Source organism: Podarcis vaucheri, assembly GCF_965113315.1.
Source record: "Podarcis vaucheri genome assembly, chromosome: 9".
NCBI lineage: Eukaryota > Metazoa > Chordata > Lepidosauria > Squamata > Lacertidae > Podarcis > Podarcis vaucheri.
Genome location: NC_138767.1, coordinates 48,002,306 through 48,024,581, shown reverse-complemented (window position 1 = coordinate 48,024,581; position 22,276 = coordinate 48,002,306). Strand labels below are relative to the sequence as shown.

The 22,276-nt window shown below is 45.7% G+C and overlaps 1 protein-coding gene across 7 annotated transcripts in view; it reads left to right on the top strand.

The window, feature by feature from the left end:
- The window catches only part of SCRG1 (stimulator of chondrogenesis 1), a 93,620-nt gene that overhangs the window by 4,133 nt on the left and 67,211 nt on the right, over positions 1–22,276 (top strand). For 4 of the 7 annotated variants that reach the window (XR_014223259.1, XR_014223260.1, XM_082237310.1 and 1 more), the window contains exon 1: positions 8,081–8,393. The gene's annotated coding sequence lies outside the window, so the exon portion shown is untranslated. Of the gene's footprint in view, positions 1–4,578; positions 4,687–8,080; positions 8,394–22,276 lie in introns of those variants that run through there. The other 3 variants (XM_082237314.1, XM_082237313.1, XM_082237312.1) reach the window with 1 other exon arrangement.

Genomic DNA, 22,276 nt, shown 5'->3' with positions numbered 1-22,276 from the left:
ATCCCAGATGCGTGGAAGGAGATTCCGTTGAAATAAAGCGAATGACTTCCAAGTAAGGTTGCAGTCCAGCCCTACCATGGGCGGTGGAAGTGCTTTTGGACTTGAAAACTGGGACCTTTTTTAACTGGACTGTGTCTCTTTCCTGGGAATGGAGCTGCCCTTGACAGTGGAAAATAAACGGATGGCCACGTTCCTGCCGCTGTTGTAACCCCTTCTGCAGTTATAACTCAGACTTATCATTCTCTCACGCTCTTCTTTTTACTTTCCAGTCTATGAAATATGTACACTCCCCACCCCAGCACCTTCAAATCTTTTCCATTTCTAATTGGCCGATTACGGTTCAGCTGTTTAAACCTCCCCCCCCCCGCCTTTAATGGAGATTAAAGCGCAATGCTTATCTGAATTATATATTCACATAAATTCTGGAGAGCCTCGAGAACGGGGCGGGGCGAGGTTAGAGACCTGTTCCTTTCAGGGAACTCTCTTGAGGGCCTGTCCTCTCTTCTCTCTCCTTCACCCCCAAAGGTAGCCATTCAAGCTGAGCGTCTCTCCCCCCCCCCCTCCTATTCCTTCAGCAATGCCACTGCTTTGATGATGGGCTCGCGCGGAGCCCTGATTACAAATTTATTCTTAGGCACCATATAAGTCTTGATATTTGCTATTAAGGACATCTGGCAGTGATTAGAACTCTCCTCTCTCCCTCCCTCCCTCCCTCCTGCCTTGCAATGAGAGCCTCTATGGACACCCTGACGTCAGATCAGACGGCGAGGAGCCATCCTGCTCAAGACTTGGGTGTAATCACCAAGCCGCTTTCCAAACACCAGCTGAAGTTCCAGGCCACCAGCTGGAATGCGAGGGGATATAGAGGAAGCCTTTCTTTGCTCTCTTTTCTTTCTTCTCTCCTAATTCTGTCTTTTCATCCAAGAAAACCTCTCGTTTTCTGAATCCTTTTTGTCTTATTGAGGTTTTGCATGCTGGATTCATTTCGCTTTGCTGCAAATATCTTGGAAGGGGGGGGGGGACCTGATGACCAGATAATGGAAGCACTGGAAAATATTTCCAAGGCCCTGGGAATGTCTGTCTTCTTAACCCTCAACAATGGGCTGTATCGAAAGTTACTTCGACTCGAAGTAGACACATTGAAATTGATAGACGTGATTAATTTATGTCCATTCCATCCAGTGGTTCTACTCCGAGGAGAAGTTGGTTGGATACAATGGTGGCAATGCTCTTCTCAAAATTTGGGTCATCTTCAGCTTGGAACTCTGCTCCAGAATCGACATAGATGCCAGGGATCTGCAATGGACAGAACCAGAGGAAGACTTGGGTTGGCTGGCCTGCCACCTCAGGGGTCCACCAGGTTTCAAAACAGGGCTGGCATATGGTGCATACTACTGAAGTCCCATCGAATTATTTTGGTGTCTAAGGCAGAAGCGCACCCCCCTCTCTTCCCCATTGCTGACATTGGGGAAAATGCAATAAATTAAGCAGCAAGCAACTTGCTGCCCTTTCATGATACCCAAAATCTGCTTGCCCAAAGCAGCTTCCTCAAATCGCATAATGGTAGGGCTGGCCCAGGTTTCACAATGTAGCACAAACTTCGATATTTACAGCACAGTACTTTGCCATATCTCATAGTCTGCTGGGCATTTCCTGCACTTACTGATCCTGAACACAAAATTTACAAAGGTATAGGCTGGGGAGGGTACAGAGGAGTTCATATTTTCTCCCCAGAACCTGCTATTGGGAGATGGGTTTGCTGGTATTCTTTTGAAACAAACAATCCCTTAGAAATAAAAACATCCTGAGATCTTTTGTGTGTTATAAAGGCTTCCAGTTTACACAGTGAAATATCTTCATTTTCAAATATGTTGCATTAGAGAGTGAGATAGAAATATTTCAATAGATTTGCACAATACAAATCTAGAGACATACATACGCCGCAATCAACTTGGTCAAAGCATGGGCAGAGTGCCTCTTTTACACCCATCTTTTTTCCTTTCTCCTCTGTTGAAGAAAGCTGATCTGCTGCCCAGGTAAGAGGAGGAACATAACTGAAGCCTACAGTGATCTGAAACCCCCTTCATTTCAATTTTTCCCCATTTCAATAGATGTAATCTACCCACCCCGGGTAGCTCAGTTGGTGGAGCATGTTGCTGATAATGCCAAGGTTGCAGAGTCAGTCCCCGTATGGCACAGCTGAATATTCCTGCATTGTAGGGAGCTGAAATAGATGATCCTCAGGATACCTTCTAACTGTGCAGTTCTATGAATCCAGAGTGAATGGGATGCTTTCCCCCTTAAATTTAAATGGTCTTGCACAAATACTAACTGCTAGAGAGGACAAACTGTTGAGAGGATAACAGAGTAGACAGACCTATTGATAGATTATATAGCACAACACTGCTGAACACAGATGAGCCACTTTCTTGTTTTGCTGTGTACCACTCTTCCACTCTGCACCAGAAGTATCTGAAGAAAGGTTTGCCTAGAAGCTGCACCATTCCCTGGAAACTCTAGTCCAGGGATTGGTAACCTCAGGCCCCTGTGGCTAAATGTAGCTCTGCACCTCTCACCCCTCCTGCACTAAATCTAAATGCATTCTATTATATACTGTACATTATTTCTTTCCATCCAGGGTTCCAGTTCTCAGCTCTGCCCCATCCACACTATACATTTAAAGCAGTATCATGCCACTTCAAGTAGTCATGGCATACTGCCTCCCAAAGAATCCTGGGAACTGTAGTTTGTTAAGGGTGCTGAGATCTGCTAGGAGAGCCCCTGTTCCTGATACAGAACTACAATTTCCAGAACTCCCTAGGAAGAGCAATTGACTCTGAGAATTGTGAGGGGAAGAGGAGTCTCCTAACAGTTCTCAGGGCCCTTCACAAACTACAGTTCCGACCCGGGATTATTGCGGGGATGCCATAGATGTTTAAAGTGCAACAATCCTGCTTTACACATCTAAGAGCCGGTCCTGGGGGGAACTCTGTCTCATATCAAGCCCTCTTTCGCTCCTCAGGCTCCTGATCCAAAATCTATTTCCCCTCCCCCAGGAAAGCAGCCTGTGAAACTTGCTCTATGAGAACTGTGGGGATCCTTCTCGAGTAAGAATATCCCTCAACCAGATTGTGCAGCAAGCGAATCTTTCGAGTCGCCCTAAAATGGTGGGACCGGGAAAGCGAGGCGGGGCGACTGATAATATATTCAGCAGAGGAGACAGAGAGAGAACCTTGGGTTTATTTGTGCGCCGGATTAAGGGAAGACGCCGAAGGCTGGCCAGGGGCCGAGCTTTGATTGGCCTGAGAGACGAGAGGCTTTCGTTGCTGCAGCCAATGACACGGCCAAGTTTCACTGTCTGCAAAAGGAAAGCCACAATTCCTCGTTAAGCCAAGGGGGATGCGGAGCTGAGGCTTCGGATTCTGGTCCAACCACATCCGAAAGGAAAACATGGGGCGTTTGCGCTTTGACGGGGCGGGGGACGACGACGACGAAATAGCAACACTTATTTCCAAGTACTGAAATAAAGCGAGAAAGCAGACGTGGTAACTATACCCAGACCCTAAAACAAATTAATTCGTAAATAAATCTTAATTGGTGTCAACGAGTGTACTTCTAAATAGGCAGTATTAAAACGGCAATCGTTTCTCAGGAACTAAAAATATTTTGTCTTTCAAAGTTGGCATCGCACCCTAAACGCCAGAGAGAAGCGCTGCAAGCAACTACATGGATTTAGGAATGGGTGGAAGGCTCCCTGGGAGGAAGCCCCATTGAATTCAATAGGACTTGCTTCTGAGCAGACATGATTGTGCTCCGAGTCTTATACTTAAATGGCTGGTGCAATTGATACCCTGATCAAAATGAAGACGTCAGGCACCTCTGCGTTTATGCTTTGAGGAGACTAGATGAGGAGCGCAGGTTTCCTCAAAACACGACACAAATAATTTGCACTTGGAGGAATCCGGTGTCTGAAGCGAAAACTTCGGGAATGTGCATAGAAAGTAGGAGAGGATATATTTCTTAGATATTATCTTTCCTTACGTTTGTGAGTTCAGCAGAGAGCATCCCTTTGTCAGCAAAAATAAGGAAACCGTTGATAAAATAGCTTTAGCCTTTTCATTTTTATCCAGGGTGCTTTGCTACAGACTGAATTTCCTGGTATTTCCCCCTCCCCCCTAAAATAATAATCCCTTAAAACGGTCTTCTTATAAGTAAAATTAGACTCACTCAGTTTCACAGTAGCTGTCTTGAGGCAGGCTTAAAATGTAGTAACAGACATATACTATAGTTTAGATTAGAATTGGAGCCTGAGCTGCGACTCAGCACATGTCCTGCGTCCCTAGTCATTGATGAAGCATCAAAGAGAAGAGATCAGATAGCAGGGATCAGAGAGAGCAGGCCGCTGGGCTGTGAGCAGCTTATATATGTTGTGCCCCTTTACCTGTCTGGACACAATTGGCAGAGGCTCTGACCTGGAGGATTTCCTGTAGAGTAGACCTTGTGAGATCCAACTTCCTCTGTGTGTGTGTGTGCCTTTTCAGCAATCAGAAGTTGTTGGTTTTGACTTCCTTATTTTAGATATCCCACAAAAACTACAGAAAGAGCATTGGAGAACTGCATTTAGCAATGAAGAATACACTTCCTTTCAGGACTGCAATCAGAAAAAGAATATCCTGTTCACCGGATGTAAGTCCCTCTGAATTATGTCCAGTTAAGCCGGCGTGCAAGAGTGTGCAAGTCATACTCAAGAGTAGCTTCACGCAAATCCATCGATTTCTATGGTACTATGACTCAGTTGGATTTCATTCTAAGTATTTTACTCAGAAGTAAGTTCTAAATCAGGCTGCAGTACTAGTCGCATACTCTCCCGGGAGCAAGTCCATTGCGCACTGTGGGACTTCTGAGTAAAGGTGATTCGGACGCTGCCCGTTCAATGAGGAATCAATCCCTAGTCATTAAGCTTGCTGAGCCTACTTCCTTTGCAATTACCTCACTGAACCCCCACAAAAGTTGTCGTGTCCCGTCCCCCCCCCCCGCCCCCGAGTAACTATTCTTAAACTGAGACGAAACTCCTTGGTGAGCCGATCCTACTTTAAGTGGGACATTTTTAAAAAGTAACGGTGTAGAGGATCGCGAACTTACTTTCCCAAAGCACGGCAGTTTTATATCGGAACGTGTGAAAAAGACAGAATGTGAAAGAAAAATGTGAGAGAACTATATAGAAGGGAGCAAAGAGGGGATGCTGCTGCGTCCCAGAAAATGATGGAAGTCCTGAATAAACTAGTTATTTGTGGTAATAACAGTGGCAATAAAGATAAGAAGAAGCCACAAACAGCGCCCCACCTCTCCTCCACGCGAAATTGTTATAATAGGGCGTACCCTTGACGGGTAGAACCAGATCCGGTTGTGTGGCCACGGGATCCGGCTCACGCCTAGGCCACACTTTGAAAGTGGAGACCAAAGACCCATTCACGTCACAGGATCCGCTCACTGAAGAAACACGTGGTTGTCAGACAAGAGGGCGCTGTTGCTCCCAGATCTCTCTGTCTTTCTGTTGTCTGTACCTTAAAACAGCTGGAGCCGGAAGCTTCTAACCCAGGCTAGCTTTGCCGAGGGTGTCCATGGGAAATGAAAGCAACATTCTGTTGTAAGATGAAACGCATTTCTGCCCGGCCCACCCTTAGAACAAAGCATACAGCATCAGATGTAATATGCAGAGGGAAGAATGTTATTTCCCCACCCCCCAGCTTTAGGCAGCATAGATAGAAGATCTTCTGTAAAGCCAATGCGCCTTTGTCTTCTGTGCTGGATTTAGCTTGCTTCCCAAATCAGTGTTGGCTGAGCCTACGGACATTAGCGGGGCAGTGGATTGCAGCTTGTACACATTGCCTTCAGAGGAAGGTTTGGGAATATGGGGCCTTTCAGATGTTGCTGGAGTAGAAGTCACATAACCCTTGGCCATTGGCTATGCTGGCTGGGGCAGATAGTGGACTCCAACATACCACAAGGGTCCCTGCAAACCTTGCCTTAGAACAAGAGTTGAAGAAGAAGAGGAGGAGGAGTTTGGATTTGATATCCCTTAAGGTAACGGGACCCCTGACCATTAGGTCCAGTCGCGAACGACTCTGGGGTTGCTGCGCTCATCTCACTTTATTGGCTGAGGGAGCCGGCGTACAGCTTCCAGCTCATGTGGCCAGCATGACTAAGCCATTTCTGGTGAACCAGAGCAGCGCACGGAAACGCCATTTACCTTCCCGCCGGAGCAGTACCTATTTATCTACTTGCATTTCATGCTTTCAAACTGCTAGGTTGGCAGAAGCTGGGACCGAGCAATGGGAACTGACCCTGTCATGGGGATTTGAACTGCCGACCTTTTTATCAGCAAGCCCTAGGGTCTGTGTTATCAAAGCTGCTAACAATCTCCTTCTCTTCCTCCCCCACAACAAACACTCTGTGAGGTGAGTGAGGCTGAGAGACTTCAGAGAAGTGTGACTAGCCCAGGGTCACCCAGCAGCTGCATGTGGAGGAGCCAGGACACGAACCGGTTCACCAGATTACGAGTCCACTGCTCTTAACCACTACACCATGCTGGCTCTCCCTTCTCATGTCTATAAAGGGTCTTTGACCCAAGGCTGGTGGAGCATTCACCATCCATCTCATGGACATGGTGCAACCTACCATGAACACAACTGAAGACCAGGAACTTAATTTCATTGCCTTGCAGACAGATCCCACCAAAGGAGCCAACTTCTAGGGGCTGATAAATAAAATATTTGAGGGGGCCAACCCTCCCAAAGTTGATGGGCATTGCCGGTGCCAGATTTACGTATAAGCTAAACAAGCTATAACTTAGGGCCCCACTCTCTTGGGGACCCAAAAAAAATTTAAAGGGGGAAAAACTGGATGTACATTTCTAAAATATAAGATAAAAAACAAATAAAATAAAACCTACATACAGCAACAGTGTTTTTTCTTGTGCTGGCTACTGTGATGTTAGTAATGGGCCCCCCCTGCTAGCCTGCTCCCTAAAATATGACTGGTTTGCTCATTTCTATATATAGGGTGCCTACATTTTGCCTGGACTGGTTGCATGGCAACATGTGCAAATGGCTTTAGATACCTATTAGGTCCATAAATTACCATATAGCATATATTCAACACAAAAAACAGCAACAATTTGTTGTTGACAAAGGACATCTGGACATATAAAGGGCCCCAATACCTTCAGTAGCTTAGGGGCTCATCAAACCTAAATCCCGCCCCGGGGCATTGCCATTTAAATATACATGGATGGGATTACGCTGTTGACTGGCTGAAGAAAAATTGAGATGGGTGGGACAGCGCCCTAATGGATCGACCTCCACTGACTGTTGGGCTGCAATCCTGCAAGTACTGTACTTTCCTGGGGGTAGGCCCATTGAACTCCACACAGAGCTTACTTCTGAGTTGCACTGTTAAGAGTTGGAAGAGCGGGTCGAGGACAGCTTCCCAGATCGCGCGTGCGCAGAAAGGCCTTTCCCTTCCTCCCCGCCGGTGCTTCAAGGATTTCCAGGTCCGACGGGGCGGGTTGCCAGGCAGCTCTTCTCTTCAAGCTGAACCAGCGGCTTCTGCCGGGAGCCAGGCGAGTGGCCCGGCTGGAAGAGCTCCCCTCTCCCGAGCCAGCCGCCACGTCTGGCTTTCATAGAGCCGCGGCAGCAATTACCTCAAAGCCGTAACTGTCTCCGAAATTATTCATTAAAGTCATTCCGAGGAGCCCCAGCAAAGCCCCGCTTGAAGTTTATGGCCTTTGGTGGCCTTGAAACATGACATTGCCCTTCAACAGCTAGCGTCGGAGGGCTCTCTGCCGCCCTCTCTTCTTAATCTTCCCCCCCGCAAAAAAAAAGTCATAGATCGCCCCCTCCCACACACAGCCCCTTCCCCTCTTTTGGAGGAACCGGGAGGTGGGGTGGCGGTGCTGCTGCTCGCCTGACTGACCAACTTGCCTCCGTGTGCGCGCGCGCGCACGGGAGCGAGCGCGCCCCCCCGCCCCGTCGAGGCTGCTGTCAGCGGTGACACATCCCAGACTCCGGCGCTACTGTAGGGCAGATTAAGTTTCTCAGGCGAAACCTCCCGTCCTTCCGCCCTCCGCCCTCCCTTCTTCCACCGACGTTCTCCCCAACCAGGGAGAAACCTTCCCCAGATCCTGCTGCTGCAGCCCCACTTCGTCAGCTCCGGCGGGGAAAGTCCAGGCCGTCTTTCAGGGCTCCAGTTTAGGGACTTTCTCCCCGCCCTCCTAACCTCTCCGCTCCCCCAGAACAACCCGCTGTCTCAGTTCTCCTTCCTCGTCTCAGCCTACTTCCCCAAACGACGCCGAGAGATCGACGCCGCTGAAACGCACCGGGAAGGGAATTCAGGTAACTAGCAACTGGGCCCTTGGGGAGACGCGGGGAAGGGGGGGGAGCCCTCGTCCTGTTGGCACGCGTTTACACGAAAGCGGTGTCGGCAGACCACTAGGACCAGACCAGGCACTTGACTCCCTCCCTCGGCCCCTCTGGAGCTCTGCGCAGCCCCCTCCCGCAGCGCCACCGAGCCCTGGAGAGGCCGAAAGGGCCTGGCCTTGAGCATATTTGGCAGCCAAGAAAGGGAGTAGTCCCTGGGGCTCGGCGTTTCTCTGTGATCTCCTGCTCCGGAGCTAGGGCCTCTTCCCGCACAAGGCTAGGAGAGGGGGCGGGTGGTTAGGAGACACAGTTATCTCAGGGAAGGCGCGCGCGCGGACCCGGACACACACACACACACACACACAAACAAACAAACAAACAAACAAACAAACAAACACATACACTACTCTTTAACCTGCAGGTTCTTGAGATAGGCAGGCAGTAGAGCTGGTAATCTGGATTGAATGCGGGGCCCGATCCCTCATTCCACACCCTGAAAAACTGAGGAGTCGGCACCAGCAGTCCGGATAAGTCGGTTTCTCCGCCCCTGCTGTTGCGCCCTCAACGAGCTCCAAAAATAATTAAGCCGAATATTTAGTTATGACTCGGTTTTGTTTTGCGACAGGATCCGCCTTCCAATTTAAAAAGCGTCTTAAATCGCTGTCTAGCACAATCCTATGTTTATTCAGAAGTCCTGCTGCCTGCACTGAGGCTTGCTCCCAAGTAAAGTATTCATAGGGTTGCAGCCCTTAGTGCGTTCCAGGGCCACGCAGCTTCACTTCCAAGTTAGCAAAAGTTAGTGACCGGGTTGTAAATTGTTTTCTGCTTGGATTGCTAAACTGGCCCAAGGATGTAGTCCTCAGGATGTTAGGGTTTACTCGCGTGGTTCAAGGACCACTTGAAGATGCAGACGGTGAGTGTGGAGAGTCAGGCTTTTAAAGTGGGAGGATCCTGGCTATGGTTGATTACTCTCAAGTAAATCCCACTGATTTAAACGGGATTGTCTTCTAAATTGGCATGCTTAGGTTTTCTGAGCAATCAACGCCAATGAGAGGCGCTTAAACCGGGTTTGGGATCAGAAAACTGCAGTGTTCGTGTGTTCACACAACCCTGTGTGTCATATACACGCCATATATTGATACCCAGATCATACATGTCTACTTCGAAGACAGTGTTTTGGAAGAGTCCATCCTTGCCTTGAGAAAGTAAAGGGCTAGGGTTATAATTCTGGTGAGCAATCAGATTCATTCAGAGTGACAAAGGTTTTGCTGTTGATTTTACTGGGAAACAGATTTTACTAATGAAACGCTATTGAACTTTTCTTCCTTTTAAATAGAGGTGCCAGTCTCCCAGGATATCTTCAGTTTTAAAGCTGGCACTTTATTGTTGCTTGGAATAAGTAAAAGAAAAAGAAAAAGTTCCATTTATTTATTTAAGAAATGCCCTTAGCAGTATGGGTTGCAATCCAGCTCCACTAAAATGAATGTAGGTTTTGCCACTCTTTCCAAGTAAGTGGCGATTTTATATATATATGCTTGCACCCTGATCCTCGGAACATTTTGTCTGGAGGGAAAATCCAATGAATGGGCATTCCTTGGTTCCTGGTTCCCTGCAACGTCACCCTTTTGTATCGCGTTAGTTCCCACTATGTTCAATGAGGCTTATTTGAGCCTGGATTTGTCCCGTCCCCACCACTCTAAGCAGAAAGGTCTAGCCAGTGCGACTTACTTGTGGGTAATTTCAGGATCACCCTAGTAATCGCATCTTTGGTGGGGAGTTGTTACCAGTCTCTTACCGTTCCAGTACGGGAGCTTTCTAATTCCTGGTTCCTATATCTTTTTAATGTGGGGAAAATGGAAAGAGGCGGTGAGGAAGCTTCTTGGGGTTTACACTGCAGGGTCGCCCAGGCGTTTTCGTTCGTGCTCTCTTTCGAGGGAGCGGTCGCCACCACTTGGTCCCTCGGCTCTTAAACGGGAGTGATCTGGAAACAAAGCGTCTTTGCTCCTTCACACGAGGACTGAGCCAAGCACGGCGAGGTCCCGATGGACAGATGCGCCGCTTTGTTTCTTCTCTATGATCGTGAAACAAAATAAATCGGAATAGTCCAGTGCAAATCACCGGCCGGTGTCATGGCTTGATTTTAGCGACGGAAGGGATCCAATCTTCAAAAAGATGTGGCTTGTTTTATCACTTGTCATTGTTCCTGTAGGTAAAATACCACCAAGGACGCCACAACAAACGCCTCCTTTAGTTCATAAAACCGTGTGTAATATTATTACATATAAAAATAAAAAATAGAAAATTGTCCAGTAGCACCTCATAGACCAACTAAGTTTGTTCTGGTATCTTTCATGTGCATGCACACTTCTTCAGATACATGCACAGGAAAGCTTATACCAGAACAAACTTAGTTGGTTACAGATGGGTAGCCGTGTTGGTCTGCCATAGTCAAAATAAAAAAATTTCTTCCTGTAGCACCTTAAAGACCAACTAAGTTAGTTCTTGGTATAAGCTTTCGTGTGCATGCACACTTCTTCAGATACCACTTAGTTGGTGTATAAGGTGCTACTGGACAATTTTTTTATTTTTTATTTTTTTTATTTTTTTCCGAATGCGTCAGACCAACACGGCTAACTACCTGAAATCTACAATCATTACATATAATAACAGCCCAGTGAGGTGTTCTTCGATCAGGTTCGTGGCTTTAATGGGGACTGAATTCAGCTCAGCTCCAAGCAGGATCCCATTGATTCCCCTAGATTGTGGACTGTGCAGGAGATCCACAACGCAGTTTATCTGGCTAGACCCGAAAGCTGGTGGGTCTTGAAGCATCTAGTAATCACGTGCACAGTAACCTGGAAACGAGGCTTACTTCTGAGTAAAAGTACAAAGGATTAGGCTGGAATCCTGCCAGATGGGCGAGGAATTAAAAATTAATTATTATTATCATCCTTATCCGCCTGTGCATGTTAACACGGAAGTTAAGTCGTATTGAGCTGAATGGGACTTAATAAAAAATAAGTCTATATAGGATTCTTAGCCTTCCCGGTGTTTCGTATCGGGTTTGCACAGCTGCAAGGCACAAGATATATATTCTTTGTTTTTCTATGTTTGATTTTTTATTGTGTTGTTATATTTGTTGGAAGCCGCCCAGAGTGGCTGGGGCAACCCCCAGCCAGATGGGCAGGATATAAACAGTAAAATTATCATTATTTTTATTATTATCAGTAAGTTTCCTTAGAAGCTCCTGTTATGTGCAAGGCAATCCCACCAATTAAAGGGGAATCCTTGACTTTTAGTATAAGGCAGTAAGAGAGTAAGAACCGGTGATTGATCATGGCTTAGTTTTGTATGGTTTTGTGGTGACACAACACTTGCAGCGCAAATCTATCGGTCATAGATGGCTCGTCAAAAGTCAGCCCCATTAAGTTCAACAGGACTTTCTACGAAGCAAGAGGACTGGCGCCTTATTTGCAAGCAAGTTCCAGAGGGAATTTTGGAAAATAACAAAAAGGGTTTTGTACTCAGGCAGAGAAGCCGGTGGGTGCTTCAGACAACCCTTCGCCCACTCCCATTAGCGGGTCCCTGGGGTGAGGCTGAGGCTGCCTCTGCAATGCCTCTCTCTTCCTCCTGCGAATGTGTTTTGACAGTCCTCGCCACACTCCCGAATTCTGGAGAGTTTCTTCCCATCGCAACTGACCCACCCTCTTCGCCTGCAGCCTCGCGGGATTCAGGAGGACTTGCTCTCAAGCTAGTCTTCGGCTTAAATGGCCCCAGCTTGAAGACGCCCTTGGTACAAACAAACAAACAAACAGCCTTGGCAAAGGCTCCAGCTAAACCGGGGTGGGACAGGGGGGGGGGAGAGGGCTCCGGCCTTCCTGGCCTCTGATGAATGGAAGTGGCTTTTTCTTTCCAGACTGCTCGCTCCCCTTGCCCCCACAGCCTTTGATAGGTCTCTTTTCTTTTCTTTTAAGCGCTTGTTTTTAATTGTGACCCTGGGCTGGTCCACGATGTCCCCTGTTGGGAGTTGTTAGCGGTGGCTGCCTTAGTTGGGCAGGACCTCCCAAGTGGCTCCGGCCGGCGTGCCAGAGAAAGGGAGACTCTGCTCATCGTCCAGTCGCGCTCCCATCAAAGTCTCCGGGACCGAGGAGCCTGCAGGGCGCGCTCGGAGGAGGCGGCGAGGAGAACAGTAAACAATCGCCAGGCCCGCTCCCGCCACTCCCTCCCCAATCCACACCACAACGAGCGCGAATACACACACATACACAGAAACCAGCTCGCCTGAGCGATCTCCCATTTCCAGAGAGATCTAATATCTTAAATCGTTTCTCCCACCACTCTGTAACTTTTTGAGAATATGGAGTGATTTAGAGTTCCCACTGGTTTGACAAGGTGACTATAATTTATCGTGCGCGCGAAGGAAAAAGTTGTTGCTGTCGTCCTCGTTGTTGTTAGCCGATACGCTTCTTTTTCATATAGGAAGGGGATTATAGTGGGTGTAAGAGCCAACAGTATCCTAGGGACCGAGGTCCCCTCCCCCCACAAAATATTTGAGGAGGCTACCGCCCCGCCCCCAAAATGTTGGTTGGCATTGCCATTCAAATAGTGTGCATGCATGATCCGTTACGCGAAGCGGGGCTTACCTGCCCCCCCCCAATATTTCATTCAAATTGCATCCCTGATAGTGGTGATTACCAAATTGGCGGTGGGGAATCTTAAGTGCCCATCGTTGCCCAGAATTGATTAGGGTTGCTCAGACGAAACTTTCCATTCTGTTCAATGGGACCTACTCCAAAATTAATGTGCGTAGGATTACCATACTTTGTTCTGAGGAAACATCTATATGCTGTGAGGCTACAATCCTGCGTGCACAGTTTTCTCCCATTTCTGTACTTGAGGGAAAGCGCTTTGGAAAGCACTTGGACTTATTTCTGAGTAAGCATTGCTGGCACTGAGACCAAATTGCCTTTAAAATGAATGCAGATAGATATAGATATAGATATAGATATAGATATAGATGATATAGATATAGATATAGATATAGATATAGATATAGATATAGATATAGATGGAGATGGAGATGGAGATGGAGATGGAGATGGAGATGGAGATGGAGATGGAGATGGAGATGGAGATGGAGATGGAGATTATAGATATAGATATAGATATAGATATAGAGACTTCACGTGGATTGGCTTGCTTGAAAGTGTTGTGTAAATTGAAGTACTGTAGTAGTAATAATAAATAGAATCTGAGAGTACAGATTCGGCAGGTTGAGATCCAAAACTCGTTTACTTGCAAGTAAGGCCATGTGAAATCACCTAGGACTCCCAGCTCAGTCAAAACGAAAGGCATTTAGCCCAGGAGCCGGCGATGGTTATTAAGGTTAGTACCAATATCCTTCCAATGGAAAGATTGCAGAAATCATCCTTTAGCTGTGCTTACGCTGTTTAGTTACTCTGGAGCCGCCTTGGGTCTTTCCAATCAACCGAGGCTGGGACAGGGTAAGGTTTGCTGCCTCAGGTTTTGATGGGTACCCAACAGAATAGAGTGGATTTTATGAATGAGAAGTTTTGTTCTTGTCCTGTACACAGATCTGCTATACGTCTTAGATTTCGTTGGCCCCACTCTTCACCATCCCAACCCCCCATACAAGTGTGTGTATGTACAACGCACCTTGCATATTACCAAGTGAGGTGGGTTCTAGTCTACGAAAGTTCATCCCACAATAAATCCGTTGGCCTTTAAGTGGGCACAAGCTACTCTTTGCTATTCGGGATGATTTCAGATGGACTGACTCCCAAATTGTGTGCCAGAGAAAGATTTTCATTTAAAAAAAACGGTCCTGCCAAGTTCAATGAGATTTTCTCCCAAGTACCCCCATTGTAGCCAAATCGAATGGATTTCAGTTGAAAAAAGGTGACCCATCATTTAATGGTGCTCACATGCCGATTTTTTCCGTAAAGAAACACTCTTTTCTTCCAAGTGAAGGTTAATTTATTTAAATTTAAATTACTTATAAGCAAGCAGGTTACTATTTGTAGCAACTACAAAGTCAGCTTCAGTTCCAATCATCTACTGTTCAGATTGCCCTATCCTCAGAACGGCACTTAAAGACTGAGAAAAATTTAATGTGAAGTGGTTGATTAGTCTATTGATCAGTTAAAGACATGGCAGCTAGTGGAGCAAAACCCTCTAACAGTTCAGTTGATACAAATTTATTAACATGGCCTCTTAAAGTGGCCCTCAAATTCATCCCTAGTTTTGTTTGAAATGGATGTTCCTTTAGCTTGCTTTTAAAAAAAAATAGAGAGAGAGGAAATGAATCACTAAAAACTTTTCATTGATTATAATAGGCCTAACCAGAGCCCAAATCAAGGCTGGGGGTCTTTGGGACTGTCATGCGACCATACAAAGTTCCTCATTTGAGTTGAAACGAAATTTCCACTAGAAACGCAAGTGCAATTTTTAAAGTCACTAAGGCTGAGACAAACAGACTGACTTGAAAGTAGATCCCGGCGGCACCTCCAAGTAAATGCACTATAGGAATTCTATTCCATTTGAAATACAGAGTCTGGAATAAATTCTACAATGGGCTTTGTAGAATTAAGGAGAGCTAAGTATGGAGATCTGAATAGCAGTACAAACATCTGACCGCTAATTTGCTCTTAGTAAACAACCGATCCACAGTCCTGTGAAGCCGAAGGACAAGGATTCATGCCCGTCCCCCCGTCCCCCAATGTTGAAGTAAGCTGAACTAGCATTGCACCTCACAAATTTGGGAATAAATCCCATTGATTAGAAAGGTTTTGCAAGTGGATCCTAAGGAAACTTCCTTGGAAACATCTTGCTCCGAATAATCCGTCCAGAAAACCGCTATTGTTGGTTAGGATTGCATTGTCATTTTTCAAGAGACGTGTGCAGAATTCAGCTGTTATTTGGAAGTCTGCTAGAACGCAGGCACTTCTGTTTAAGCGCGCCGGGTTTCTATTTTTGGTTGCTGTACTTCGTCTGTAGCAATGCCCCAGAAAATAAAAAGAGCAACTACCGAGTCAAGGACTGAATCTTCTTTCTTTCGAAACCAGAAATTGCAGCAGTTCCTTGAGACGAACCTCTAGGTTTGGGGACTCGTTGTTGCAATCGTTTCCCAGCCAGATCCTCTCCCTCTCCTTGTCTAGGCTAGTTAGGGAATTACTGGCTCAGTCTTAATGCTGGAATCAAAGCGCCACCACCCTAGCGCTCGAGCGGGTCTGTAAATCACAACTATGCGAACAAGGAACAAAGAGGGTGGAGTGAGGGGAGTGCGGTAAATTGCATGTAACGGCGACGGCTATTAAGGCGTTTTGTAATCGTTTACACCTGAGAATTGGTTTACTCCGCCGGCGATTTGAAACATTAAATGCGTCGTTATTCTATATCATGACTGTATACAGACAAATCGAGGAGCCTTATGGGCAATTTCGATGGTTTTCAGTGCCCATAAAATGCTATGTAGTTCAAGGGGCTGCGCATTTACAGACATCTCTCCCCAACTACCCCCGCTCTCCTTCCGCCCCTCCTGGAAGTACTCTTGAAAGCATTTCCACTGGAGTTAGGAATGTCAGAAACTTGTGAAATATGAAGAACTTCTATGGGAAACGCTCGCGACGCAGAGGCGAGGTCTGAAGAGGTCTGCTCGGGCTACCGGAGTTATTCTCCTTCAGAATGGCCTCTCGTCCGTTTCATAACTGCGATCCGCAATCACTCAACTCATGGGCCAAGCTTTGAAGCGAAGAGGATGCAGAGGGGGTTGCTAGTTCCTGTGGAATCGACTGCCACTTGATTCGGATCGGGCGATCCACACGCACCCTGTTTTCCAGAAGAGCACGATCGAAAATCTGCAAAAACTCCTTAATTGTTTTCTTTCACTGGCGCATTGCTATCATTGTAATAATTCAGTTTTGTTGATGGGTGGGTGGGTTCTCTCCCCACCCCCATTGTACTATACCCACTTCCCTTTCCCCGCCTCGTTTATGGCAGATTATCGAACCCTTCAAGGAAAAACTCATTAGCAATGTCATTCAGATGCTTCTTCATTTTCCCTCTCCCTCCCTGGCACAATCATAGCATAGGACCCAACACAAGGGTAATGATTCAGGCCAATTCCAAATACGTTTGCTTGAAAGCAAGTTTCACTTTGTTCAGCGGCGTTTGCTTTCAAAGAAGCATGCATAAGATCGCTGCTTTTCAAAGCACTGCTTTCAAGTTCAGGAAATGGAGGCCGCCTCAGTCAACAGACAAACCCGAGGAATGGAATTAAACTTCACCGGATGCTGCCAACGCCAAACATTTCAGTAATCAACAACCAGAAAAGGATCAAGATGTCTTTTCTGCCCGAGGCAGGAAATCAGAATGCTACCCCGCGCTAAGACTATAATATTGACTTAAATAAGAGTTAATTATTTAACTGCCTAATGGTAAAGTCAGCAGACAAAAGCCAACAACAGGATTCTTACAACTCTGTCCCACCACCGCGGCAATCTAACTCAAGAAGAAGGTAGAAACCGCGGTCACATTGTGGCTCCTCCTGGGCACTTAATCTGTGTTAAGCACCCAGGCCATGAGGTGAGCTATACGTATTCTTCCGGTATATATCTGAGGAGTTGTGCTGCAGCCTGTTTAACGGTGTGTGGAAGTTTATTGCTTAAAGCAAAAAACATTTTAAAATATCCAGCTTATTGTCCCCCCCCCAACATCCCCATTGTTTCCTATTAACCTAACACATGCCTGTGTTAGGTTAACAGAACTGAGACTCCCAAGTAGGCAAGCTGACACCACTTTAAAATAGTCCTGCAGTCCATCCATGTCCATCCCTACTGCATTACTGCAGACCTATTGCTGTATTATAACCTGATCTTCCGTGGACTGCATTGGAGCAGATGACGTCTTCTTTTAAGGTATCACAGCATGGCTTCCTACTCGCGGCTGGCTCATAACTCCCTCGTTTCGAGGATTCTCCGGCTCTTCCTTCGAAGGCTTTGCCCAGTCCCGGAGGCTGGAGACTTTTATGTTTTGCCATCTTGGTTTTAAAAGGCGTGTAGCATACCTGCTCCTGCCTCCCATAAACCTGAAATGTAATAATGGAGAAGAAATCCACCTTTTCGTGGTTAAAGTGTTGTAAAACTTAACTGGGCCGCTCCGGATGATCTTTACTGCGTGCAGAGCACCCGAAGCACCGATGTGGATCCAATGAGATTTTTGCTTCCCAGTAACTTGGGAGTTGCAGCCAGCAGCAGACAGATGAATCCTCTAGCTCCGATTCTCTGGGCGGGGGCTTTATTCTTACCGGATGTGAGGGATGCAGGAAAGACTCCGGACAACATAAAAAAAAAATTTCCCACGTACAGTATTTGAAACCGTTCATTTAGGACAAAGCATTTTCAATTCAATGCCAGCCCCCTTTTGCCCTCTAGTTCAGTGAATCGATGGGAGTTTTTGTTTGTTGGCTTGTTTTTAATAAAATAGCTGGCAGCTGGTTGAAAAAAAAAGTTAATTCTTTAATCAACTGTTCGTTCAAGCTTGTTGGAGGAAACGATAATGGCAATTCGAAAACACAAATCCTGGGAAATAGGACGCAATAATACTAATATTATATTCTAGACTGAGCTGCCATGGAGACGATTGTTTCTCGTGATTTTTTCTTTTTTTAAGAGGTGGTTGGGATCCCGATTCAATCTTTCTGTTTTTGTGCTTATGTCTATGAGTTATACTCTTTCGCTAAATCCTGTTTAAGATTCAATGTAAAAACCACTTGCCATGCATTTCGGGCACTCGGGATTTATGATGAATGATGACCTATGTATGGCTCAGGTATTCATCCCTGTTTTGTGGTGTGGTCTAAGCTGTTTCTCAAGTTCACCACTATCAGCGACCGCTAATGCACAGCCTATGTAACCTAATTACTTTCGTAACCATTTAAAATACATTAAAAAGGCCTAATGACACATTTTAAATATCCAGTGCAGTCCTCATTGACTATAACATCACCCCTTTTCTCTTTTCTTCTAATTCTTCGTGGTTTTTTTGCCCCTGTGTCCAGTTAAGATTCTGAAATGTCTGAATATACAACATAGATCTTCTGCATAGGCGCTGGAGCCCTGTTAGTCTGGGGTTTTGGAAGTCCCGTCACATCCTGTTTTTAGTGGGAAGACTTAATACAAAGGAATCGTCAGGTATGTAGAAGGGAAGAACTATTCAGCGGCAGACATACTACCGTTTTATTTTCATTCATAACAAATTATTACAAAATGATTTTTAAAATAAAATTTACACCACCCTTTGATAATAACAAAATTAGAGATGCGTTTTATGCAGCACGCTGAAAGATGAAGGATAGTTATTCTTAATAAAATTAATAATTAGATTTCTTACCTCCCCCAGGTAAGAAGCGAGGAGGAATTCCAATAATTTTAAAATGCATTATTATAAACAGTTAAAACAGGCTATAAGAGAATTGTGTGTATCCTAAAATAAATCTCTCAGGTGTTAAAGGCCAGGGTTTGTTGTGGGTTGAAATGAATGCAGAAGAATGATAAGAATTATTTATTTTAAAAGAAAATTTTAAAAAGTAGATAAAAGTATGAATAACATTGAGAAAGGATTGAAAGAGTGAGGGCAAACTCCCTCCTCCCCTAAATGTAAATAAATAATCATATCCATAAAATTCACTCTTGGCGTGAGGCTTGATATGTTAATGTTCTGCCCAGAGCAAATTTTTATGTGTTATAAAACTCTTCAAAGGAAGCATTTTATAATGGAGACACTGACAGTTTCCAAAGAGTGCCTCCGTAATAGTCCACGGATTTTAGTTATATCGCTGGCGCGTAGACACCCCCACACAATTGTTAGTAAGATAAATGATTGACTGGTCCATCAGCTAAACCAGATTGCCATATTCAAGAAGTATGCCATTATATATCCGAAGACAGGGATGCAGTGATCCTCAAGGCGTTTGCTCAGAAATAAATGGGACTCCTTCAAGACTTTAAAGATTTCATTCAAGTCTGGGAAATAGCTTTCTTGTTATCAATGGCAACACAGTCCATTTCCGAATAGGATTACTCTGAAGAAACCACCAGAAAAGTCAAGGGAGTACGTTCCCAGGAAGCCTGTTTCGGACTGTGGCCTTACACGTCAGCAACACATTCCTCTGTGCTCAGATGTAACTCCCATTGAGTTCAATGGGGCTTACTTCCAGCCAAGTAAATGGGTATACAATTGCAGCCTAAACTGCATTTTCTGAGCTTCTTGTTTCTTTGTTTTTGCCTTCTCAATACGACATAGAAGCATGCATATATATATATATATATATATATATATATATATATATATATATATTTAAAAAGTGACCACTATTAAGGCACCAGTCCTCCACATGTTCACTTTATGTGTATGTGTTCCATTCGACACTCTGAGACTTACTTCCGAGCAGGCATGCATAGGATTGCACTTAAAATATAATGCAACAACTCAGAATCAGGACCAACCGAGGCCCATTCGGTAACCCTGTTAAACTACTGCCCACACATGGGATTGGCATCATGTGGGCATCGCTGGAATTCTCAACACATTTTCCTTCATTTCAGTTGGACGTAGCTCCAAAGAAGGCGCCTTAGGCTTGCCTGCTACTCCAGTCATTGGCTTCGGTCGATGGGTTTAAAGTTCTGGCTGTGCAATTGCAACTCAGGGGGGTTGTGTGTGGATTTGCAGCAGGACCGAGAATCCTATTCAATCCGAGGAATGCAGTTGAGATGAATTGGATCGGCTATGCGCAGGACGGAGCGTCCTCTGATCTGGGGAAAGCAAAAAAAGAGAGATGCAAAATAAAAATGCAAAAGGGCTGGGTGGACCTTAGTCGGTTAAAAACAACAACAGTACCGAACAGGATAAGTGTGAGAATACTGTAGCTACCTTTCGCAAAACTTTGCCTCATTCTCTGTCTTTAAGGTGCCACGAGATCCTCTTGCAACAGTAAAATAAAGCTATCCTGCGGAAGACTCTCACTTTGTCTGTTACACAAAACTGGGGCAGGGGGTGGCTTAAGTAAATTTTTTCTAATGGTTACTCCTAGGGGGTCATGATAGAAGCCGCTTCTGCAGCGCACGATAGTCTGGGTGATTCAACGACATTCTTAGCAGGCCGATTAGTTTTGTTTCTTCCCAGTGCAGAAGATCACTGCACCAAAGCAAATGGAAATTATTTTTCTTCTTTCTGACATTAACAACCGGTCTGCGTTTTTGAGGATACCCAGAGTTTAGCTGTGCAGGAGCCGAATCCTAAAGGCCAGTACTATACTATCTACCAAGCTAGGGCTTGCGCTGTGTCTGAAGGCGTAGGGCGTCTGAAGGCGTCTGAAGGCCTTTCCCGAGCACTAGGCAATACTACCGAATTTGGCTTTGATGCGTTCTGCTTCATCTAAAACTGCCACCGTTTCCTCGTGTATGTGTGTTTGTGTGTTTCATTCTGACACACACACTGCATTCTGATATTTCTTTCTCATTCTGGTTCCACCCACCCTCCCATATTCTGACTTTCAAGCTACTTGAGACTTCCGATTACTACCAAAGACCGATTCCAATAACTGCTGGCGTTGATGTTTTCAGAGGGAGAGAGAGGCCACTGCCTTCCCTGCTCCCAGAATGCTTCACGGCCAGGATGCTTTGCTTTGGGACAAACATTGATTTGCGATGGACAGAAATCGCCGTTATGACGCCAGCTTAACAAGCAAGAGATGGAGCTTCCGCTACGTCGCCTTAACTAACGCATATTTTTTTCGACTCTTTTCTTCTTTCCCCTCAACTTCGTGTTGTTTAACATAGAACTTGGAGAAGATTCCTGTAATACTGGAAAGTGAGTTTACCGTTTTGTGATTTTTAAAGTGGTCCTTGGAGCAGCTAATGGGACTCAATGAAACTTCTGAGTAAACGTGCCTGTATTTTAATTATTGAGCAGCGTTGTTGTTGTTGTTTCATTGCAAATATATTCTTTGCAAATATATGAGAGACAGTTGGTTAAGACCAGAGATTTTGTTCAGCCTTGGATCTAATCCATCCTGGCCTGGGTTGCTCTCTTTATTTTAATTGACTGTAAGTGCAGAAAGAGAGAGACGTCTGGAGGAGCTGCGAGCCATCCCTGCAATATCTCACTGATAAAAAGGGGAGGGTGTATTACAGAAAACTGTATACATTGCCTGTAAGGAAACGGTGGCTTACAACGTGCAAACAGCAGCTGTTTGTTGTGTGCTCCAAGCTGAGGGAGGCTATGGGTGGTGTCGGTTTCTGGAATGTGTCTGATATCGCAGGACATCTGGAGCGCAGGCCTCCTGCCTCTCTGCCACAGGTTTCCATGGGTGGCCTTGGTCAGTTCCTACCATGAGGTTATTCGCTTGCAGCACCGACTATTGCCCAGTCAATCACCACGGGAATATTCAGGTGGAAGAAGCGGGCCTTTAGCTCAATGGGCAAACATGTCCAAGTTCCCTTAGTGGCATATTTAGGGTTAAAAAAGATCAAGTAGCAGACTCGGGAGACTAGTCAGAATATAGACCCATCAAGCTGGGGCTTGATAAAGAGTTGTAGCCCAAAACATCTGCCCGGCACCAGTTTGGAGAAGACTGAAAAAGCAATGTTGTGCTAGATCAGGGTAGCCAACGGTGGCCTCCAGATGGGGCTGAACCCATAATTCACATTAGCCGCACCCGCAGTCAATGTGGACTACAGCTCCTTTCATCCCTGATGATCAATGGCTACGTTGGTTGGGGCTAATGGAAACTGCAGTCTAGCCATATCTGAAAGCCACCACGGTGGCTAACTCTGGACAGT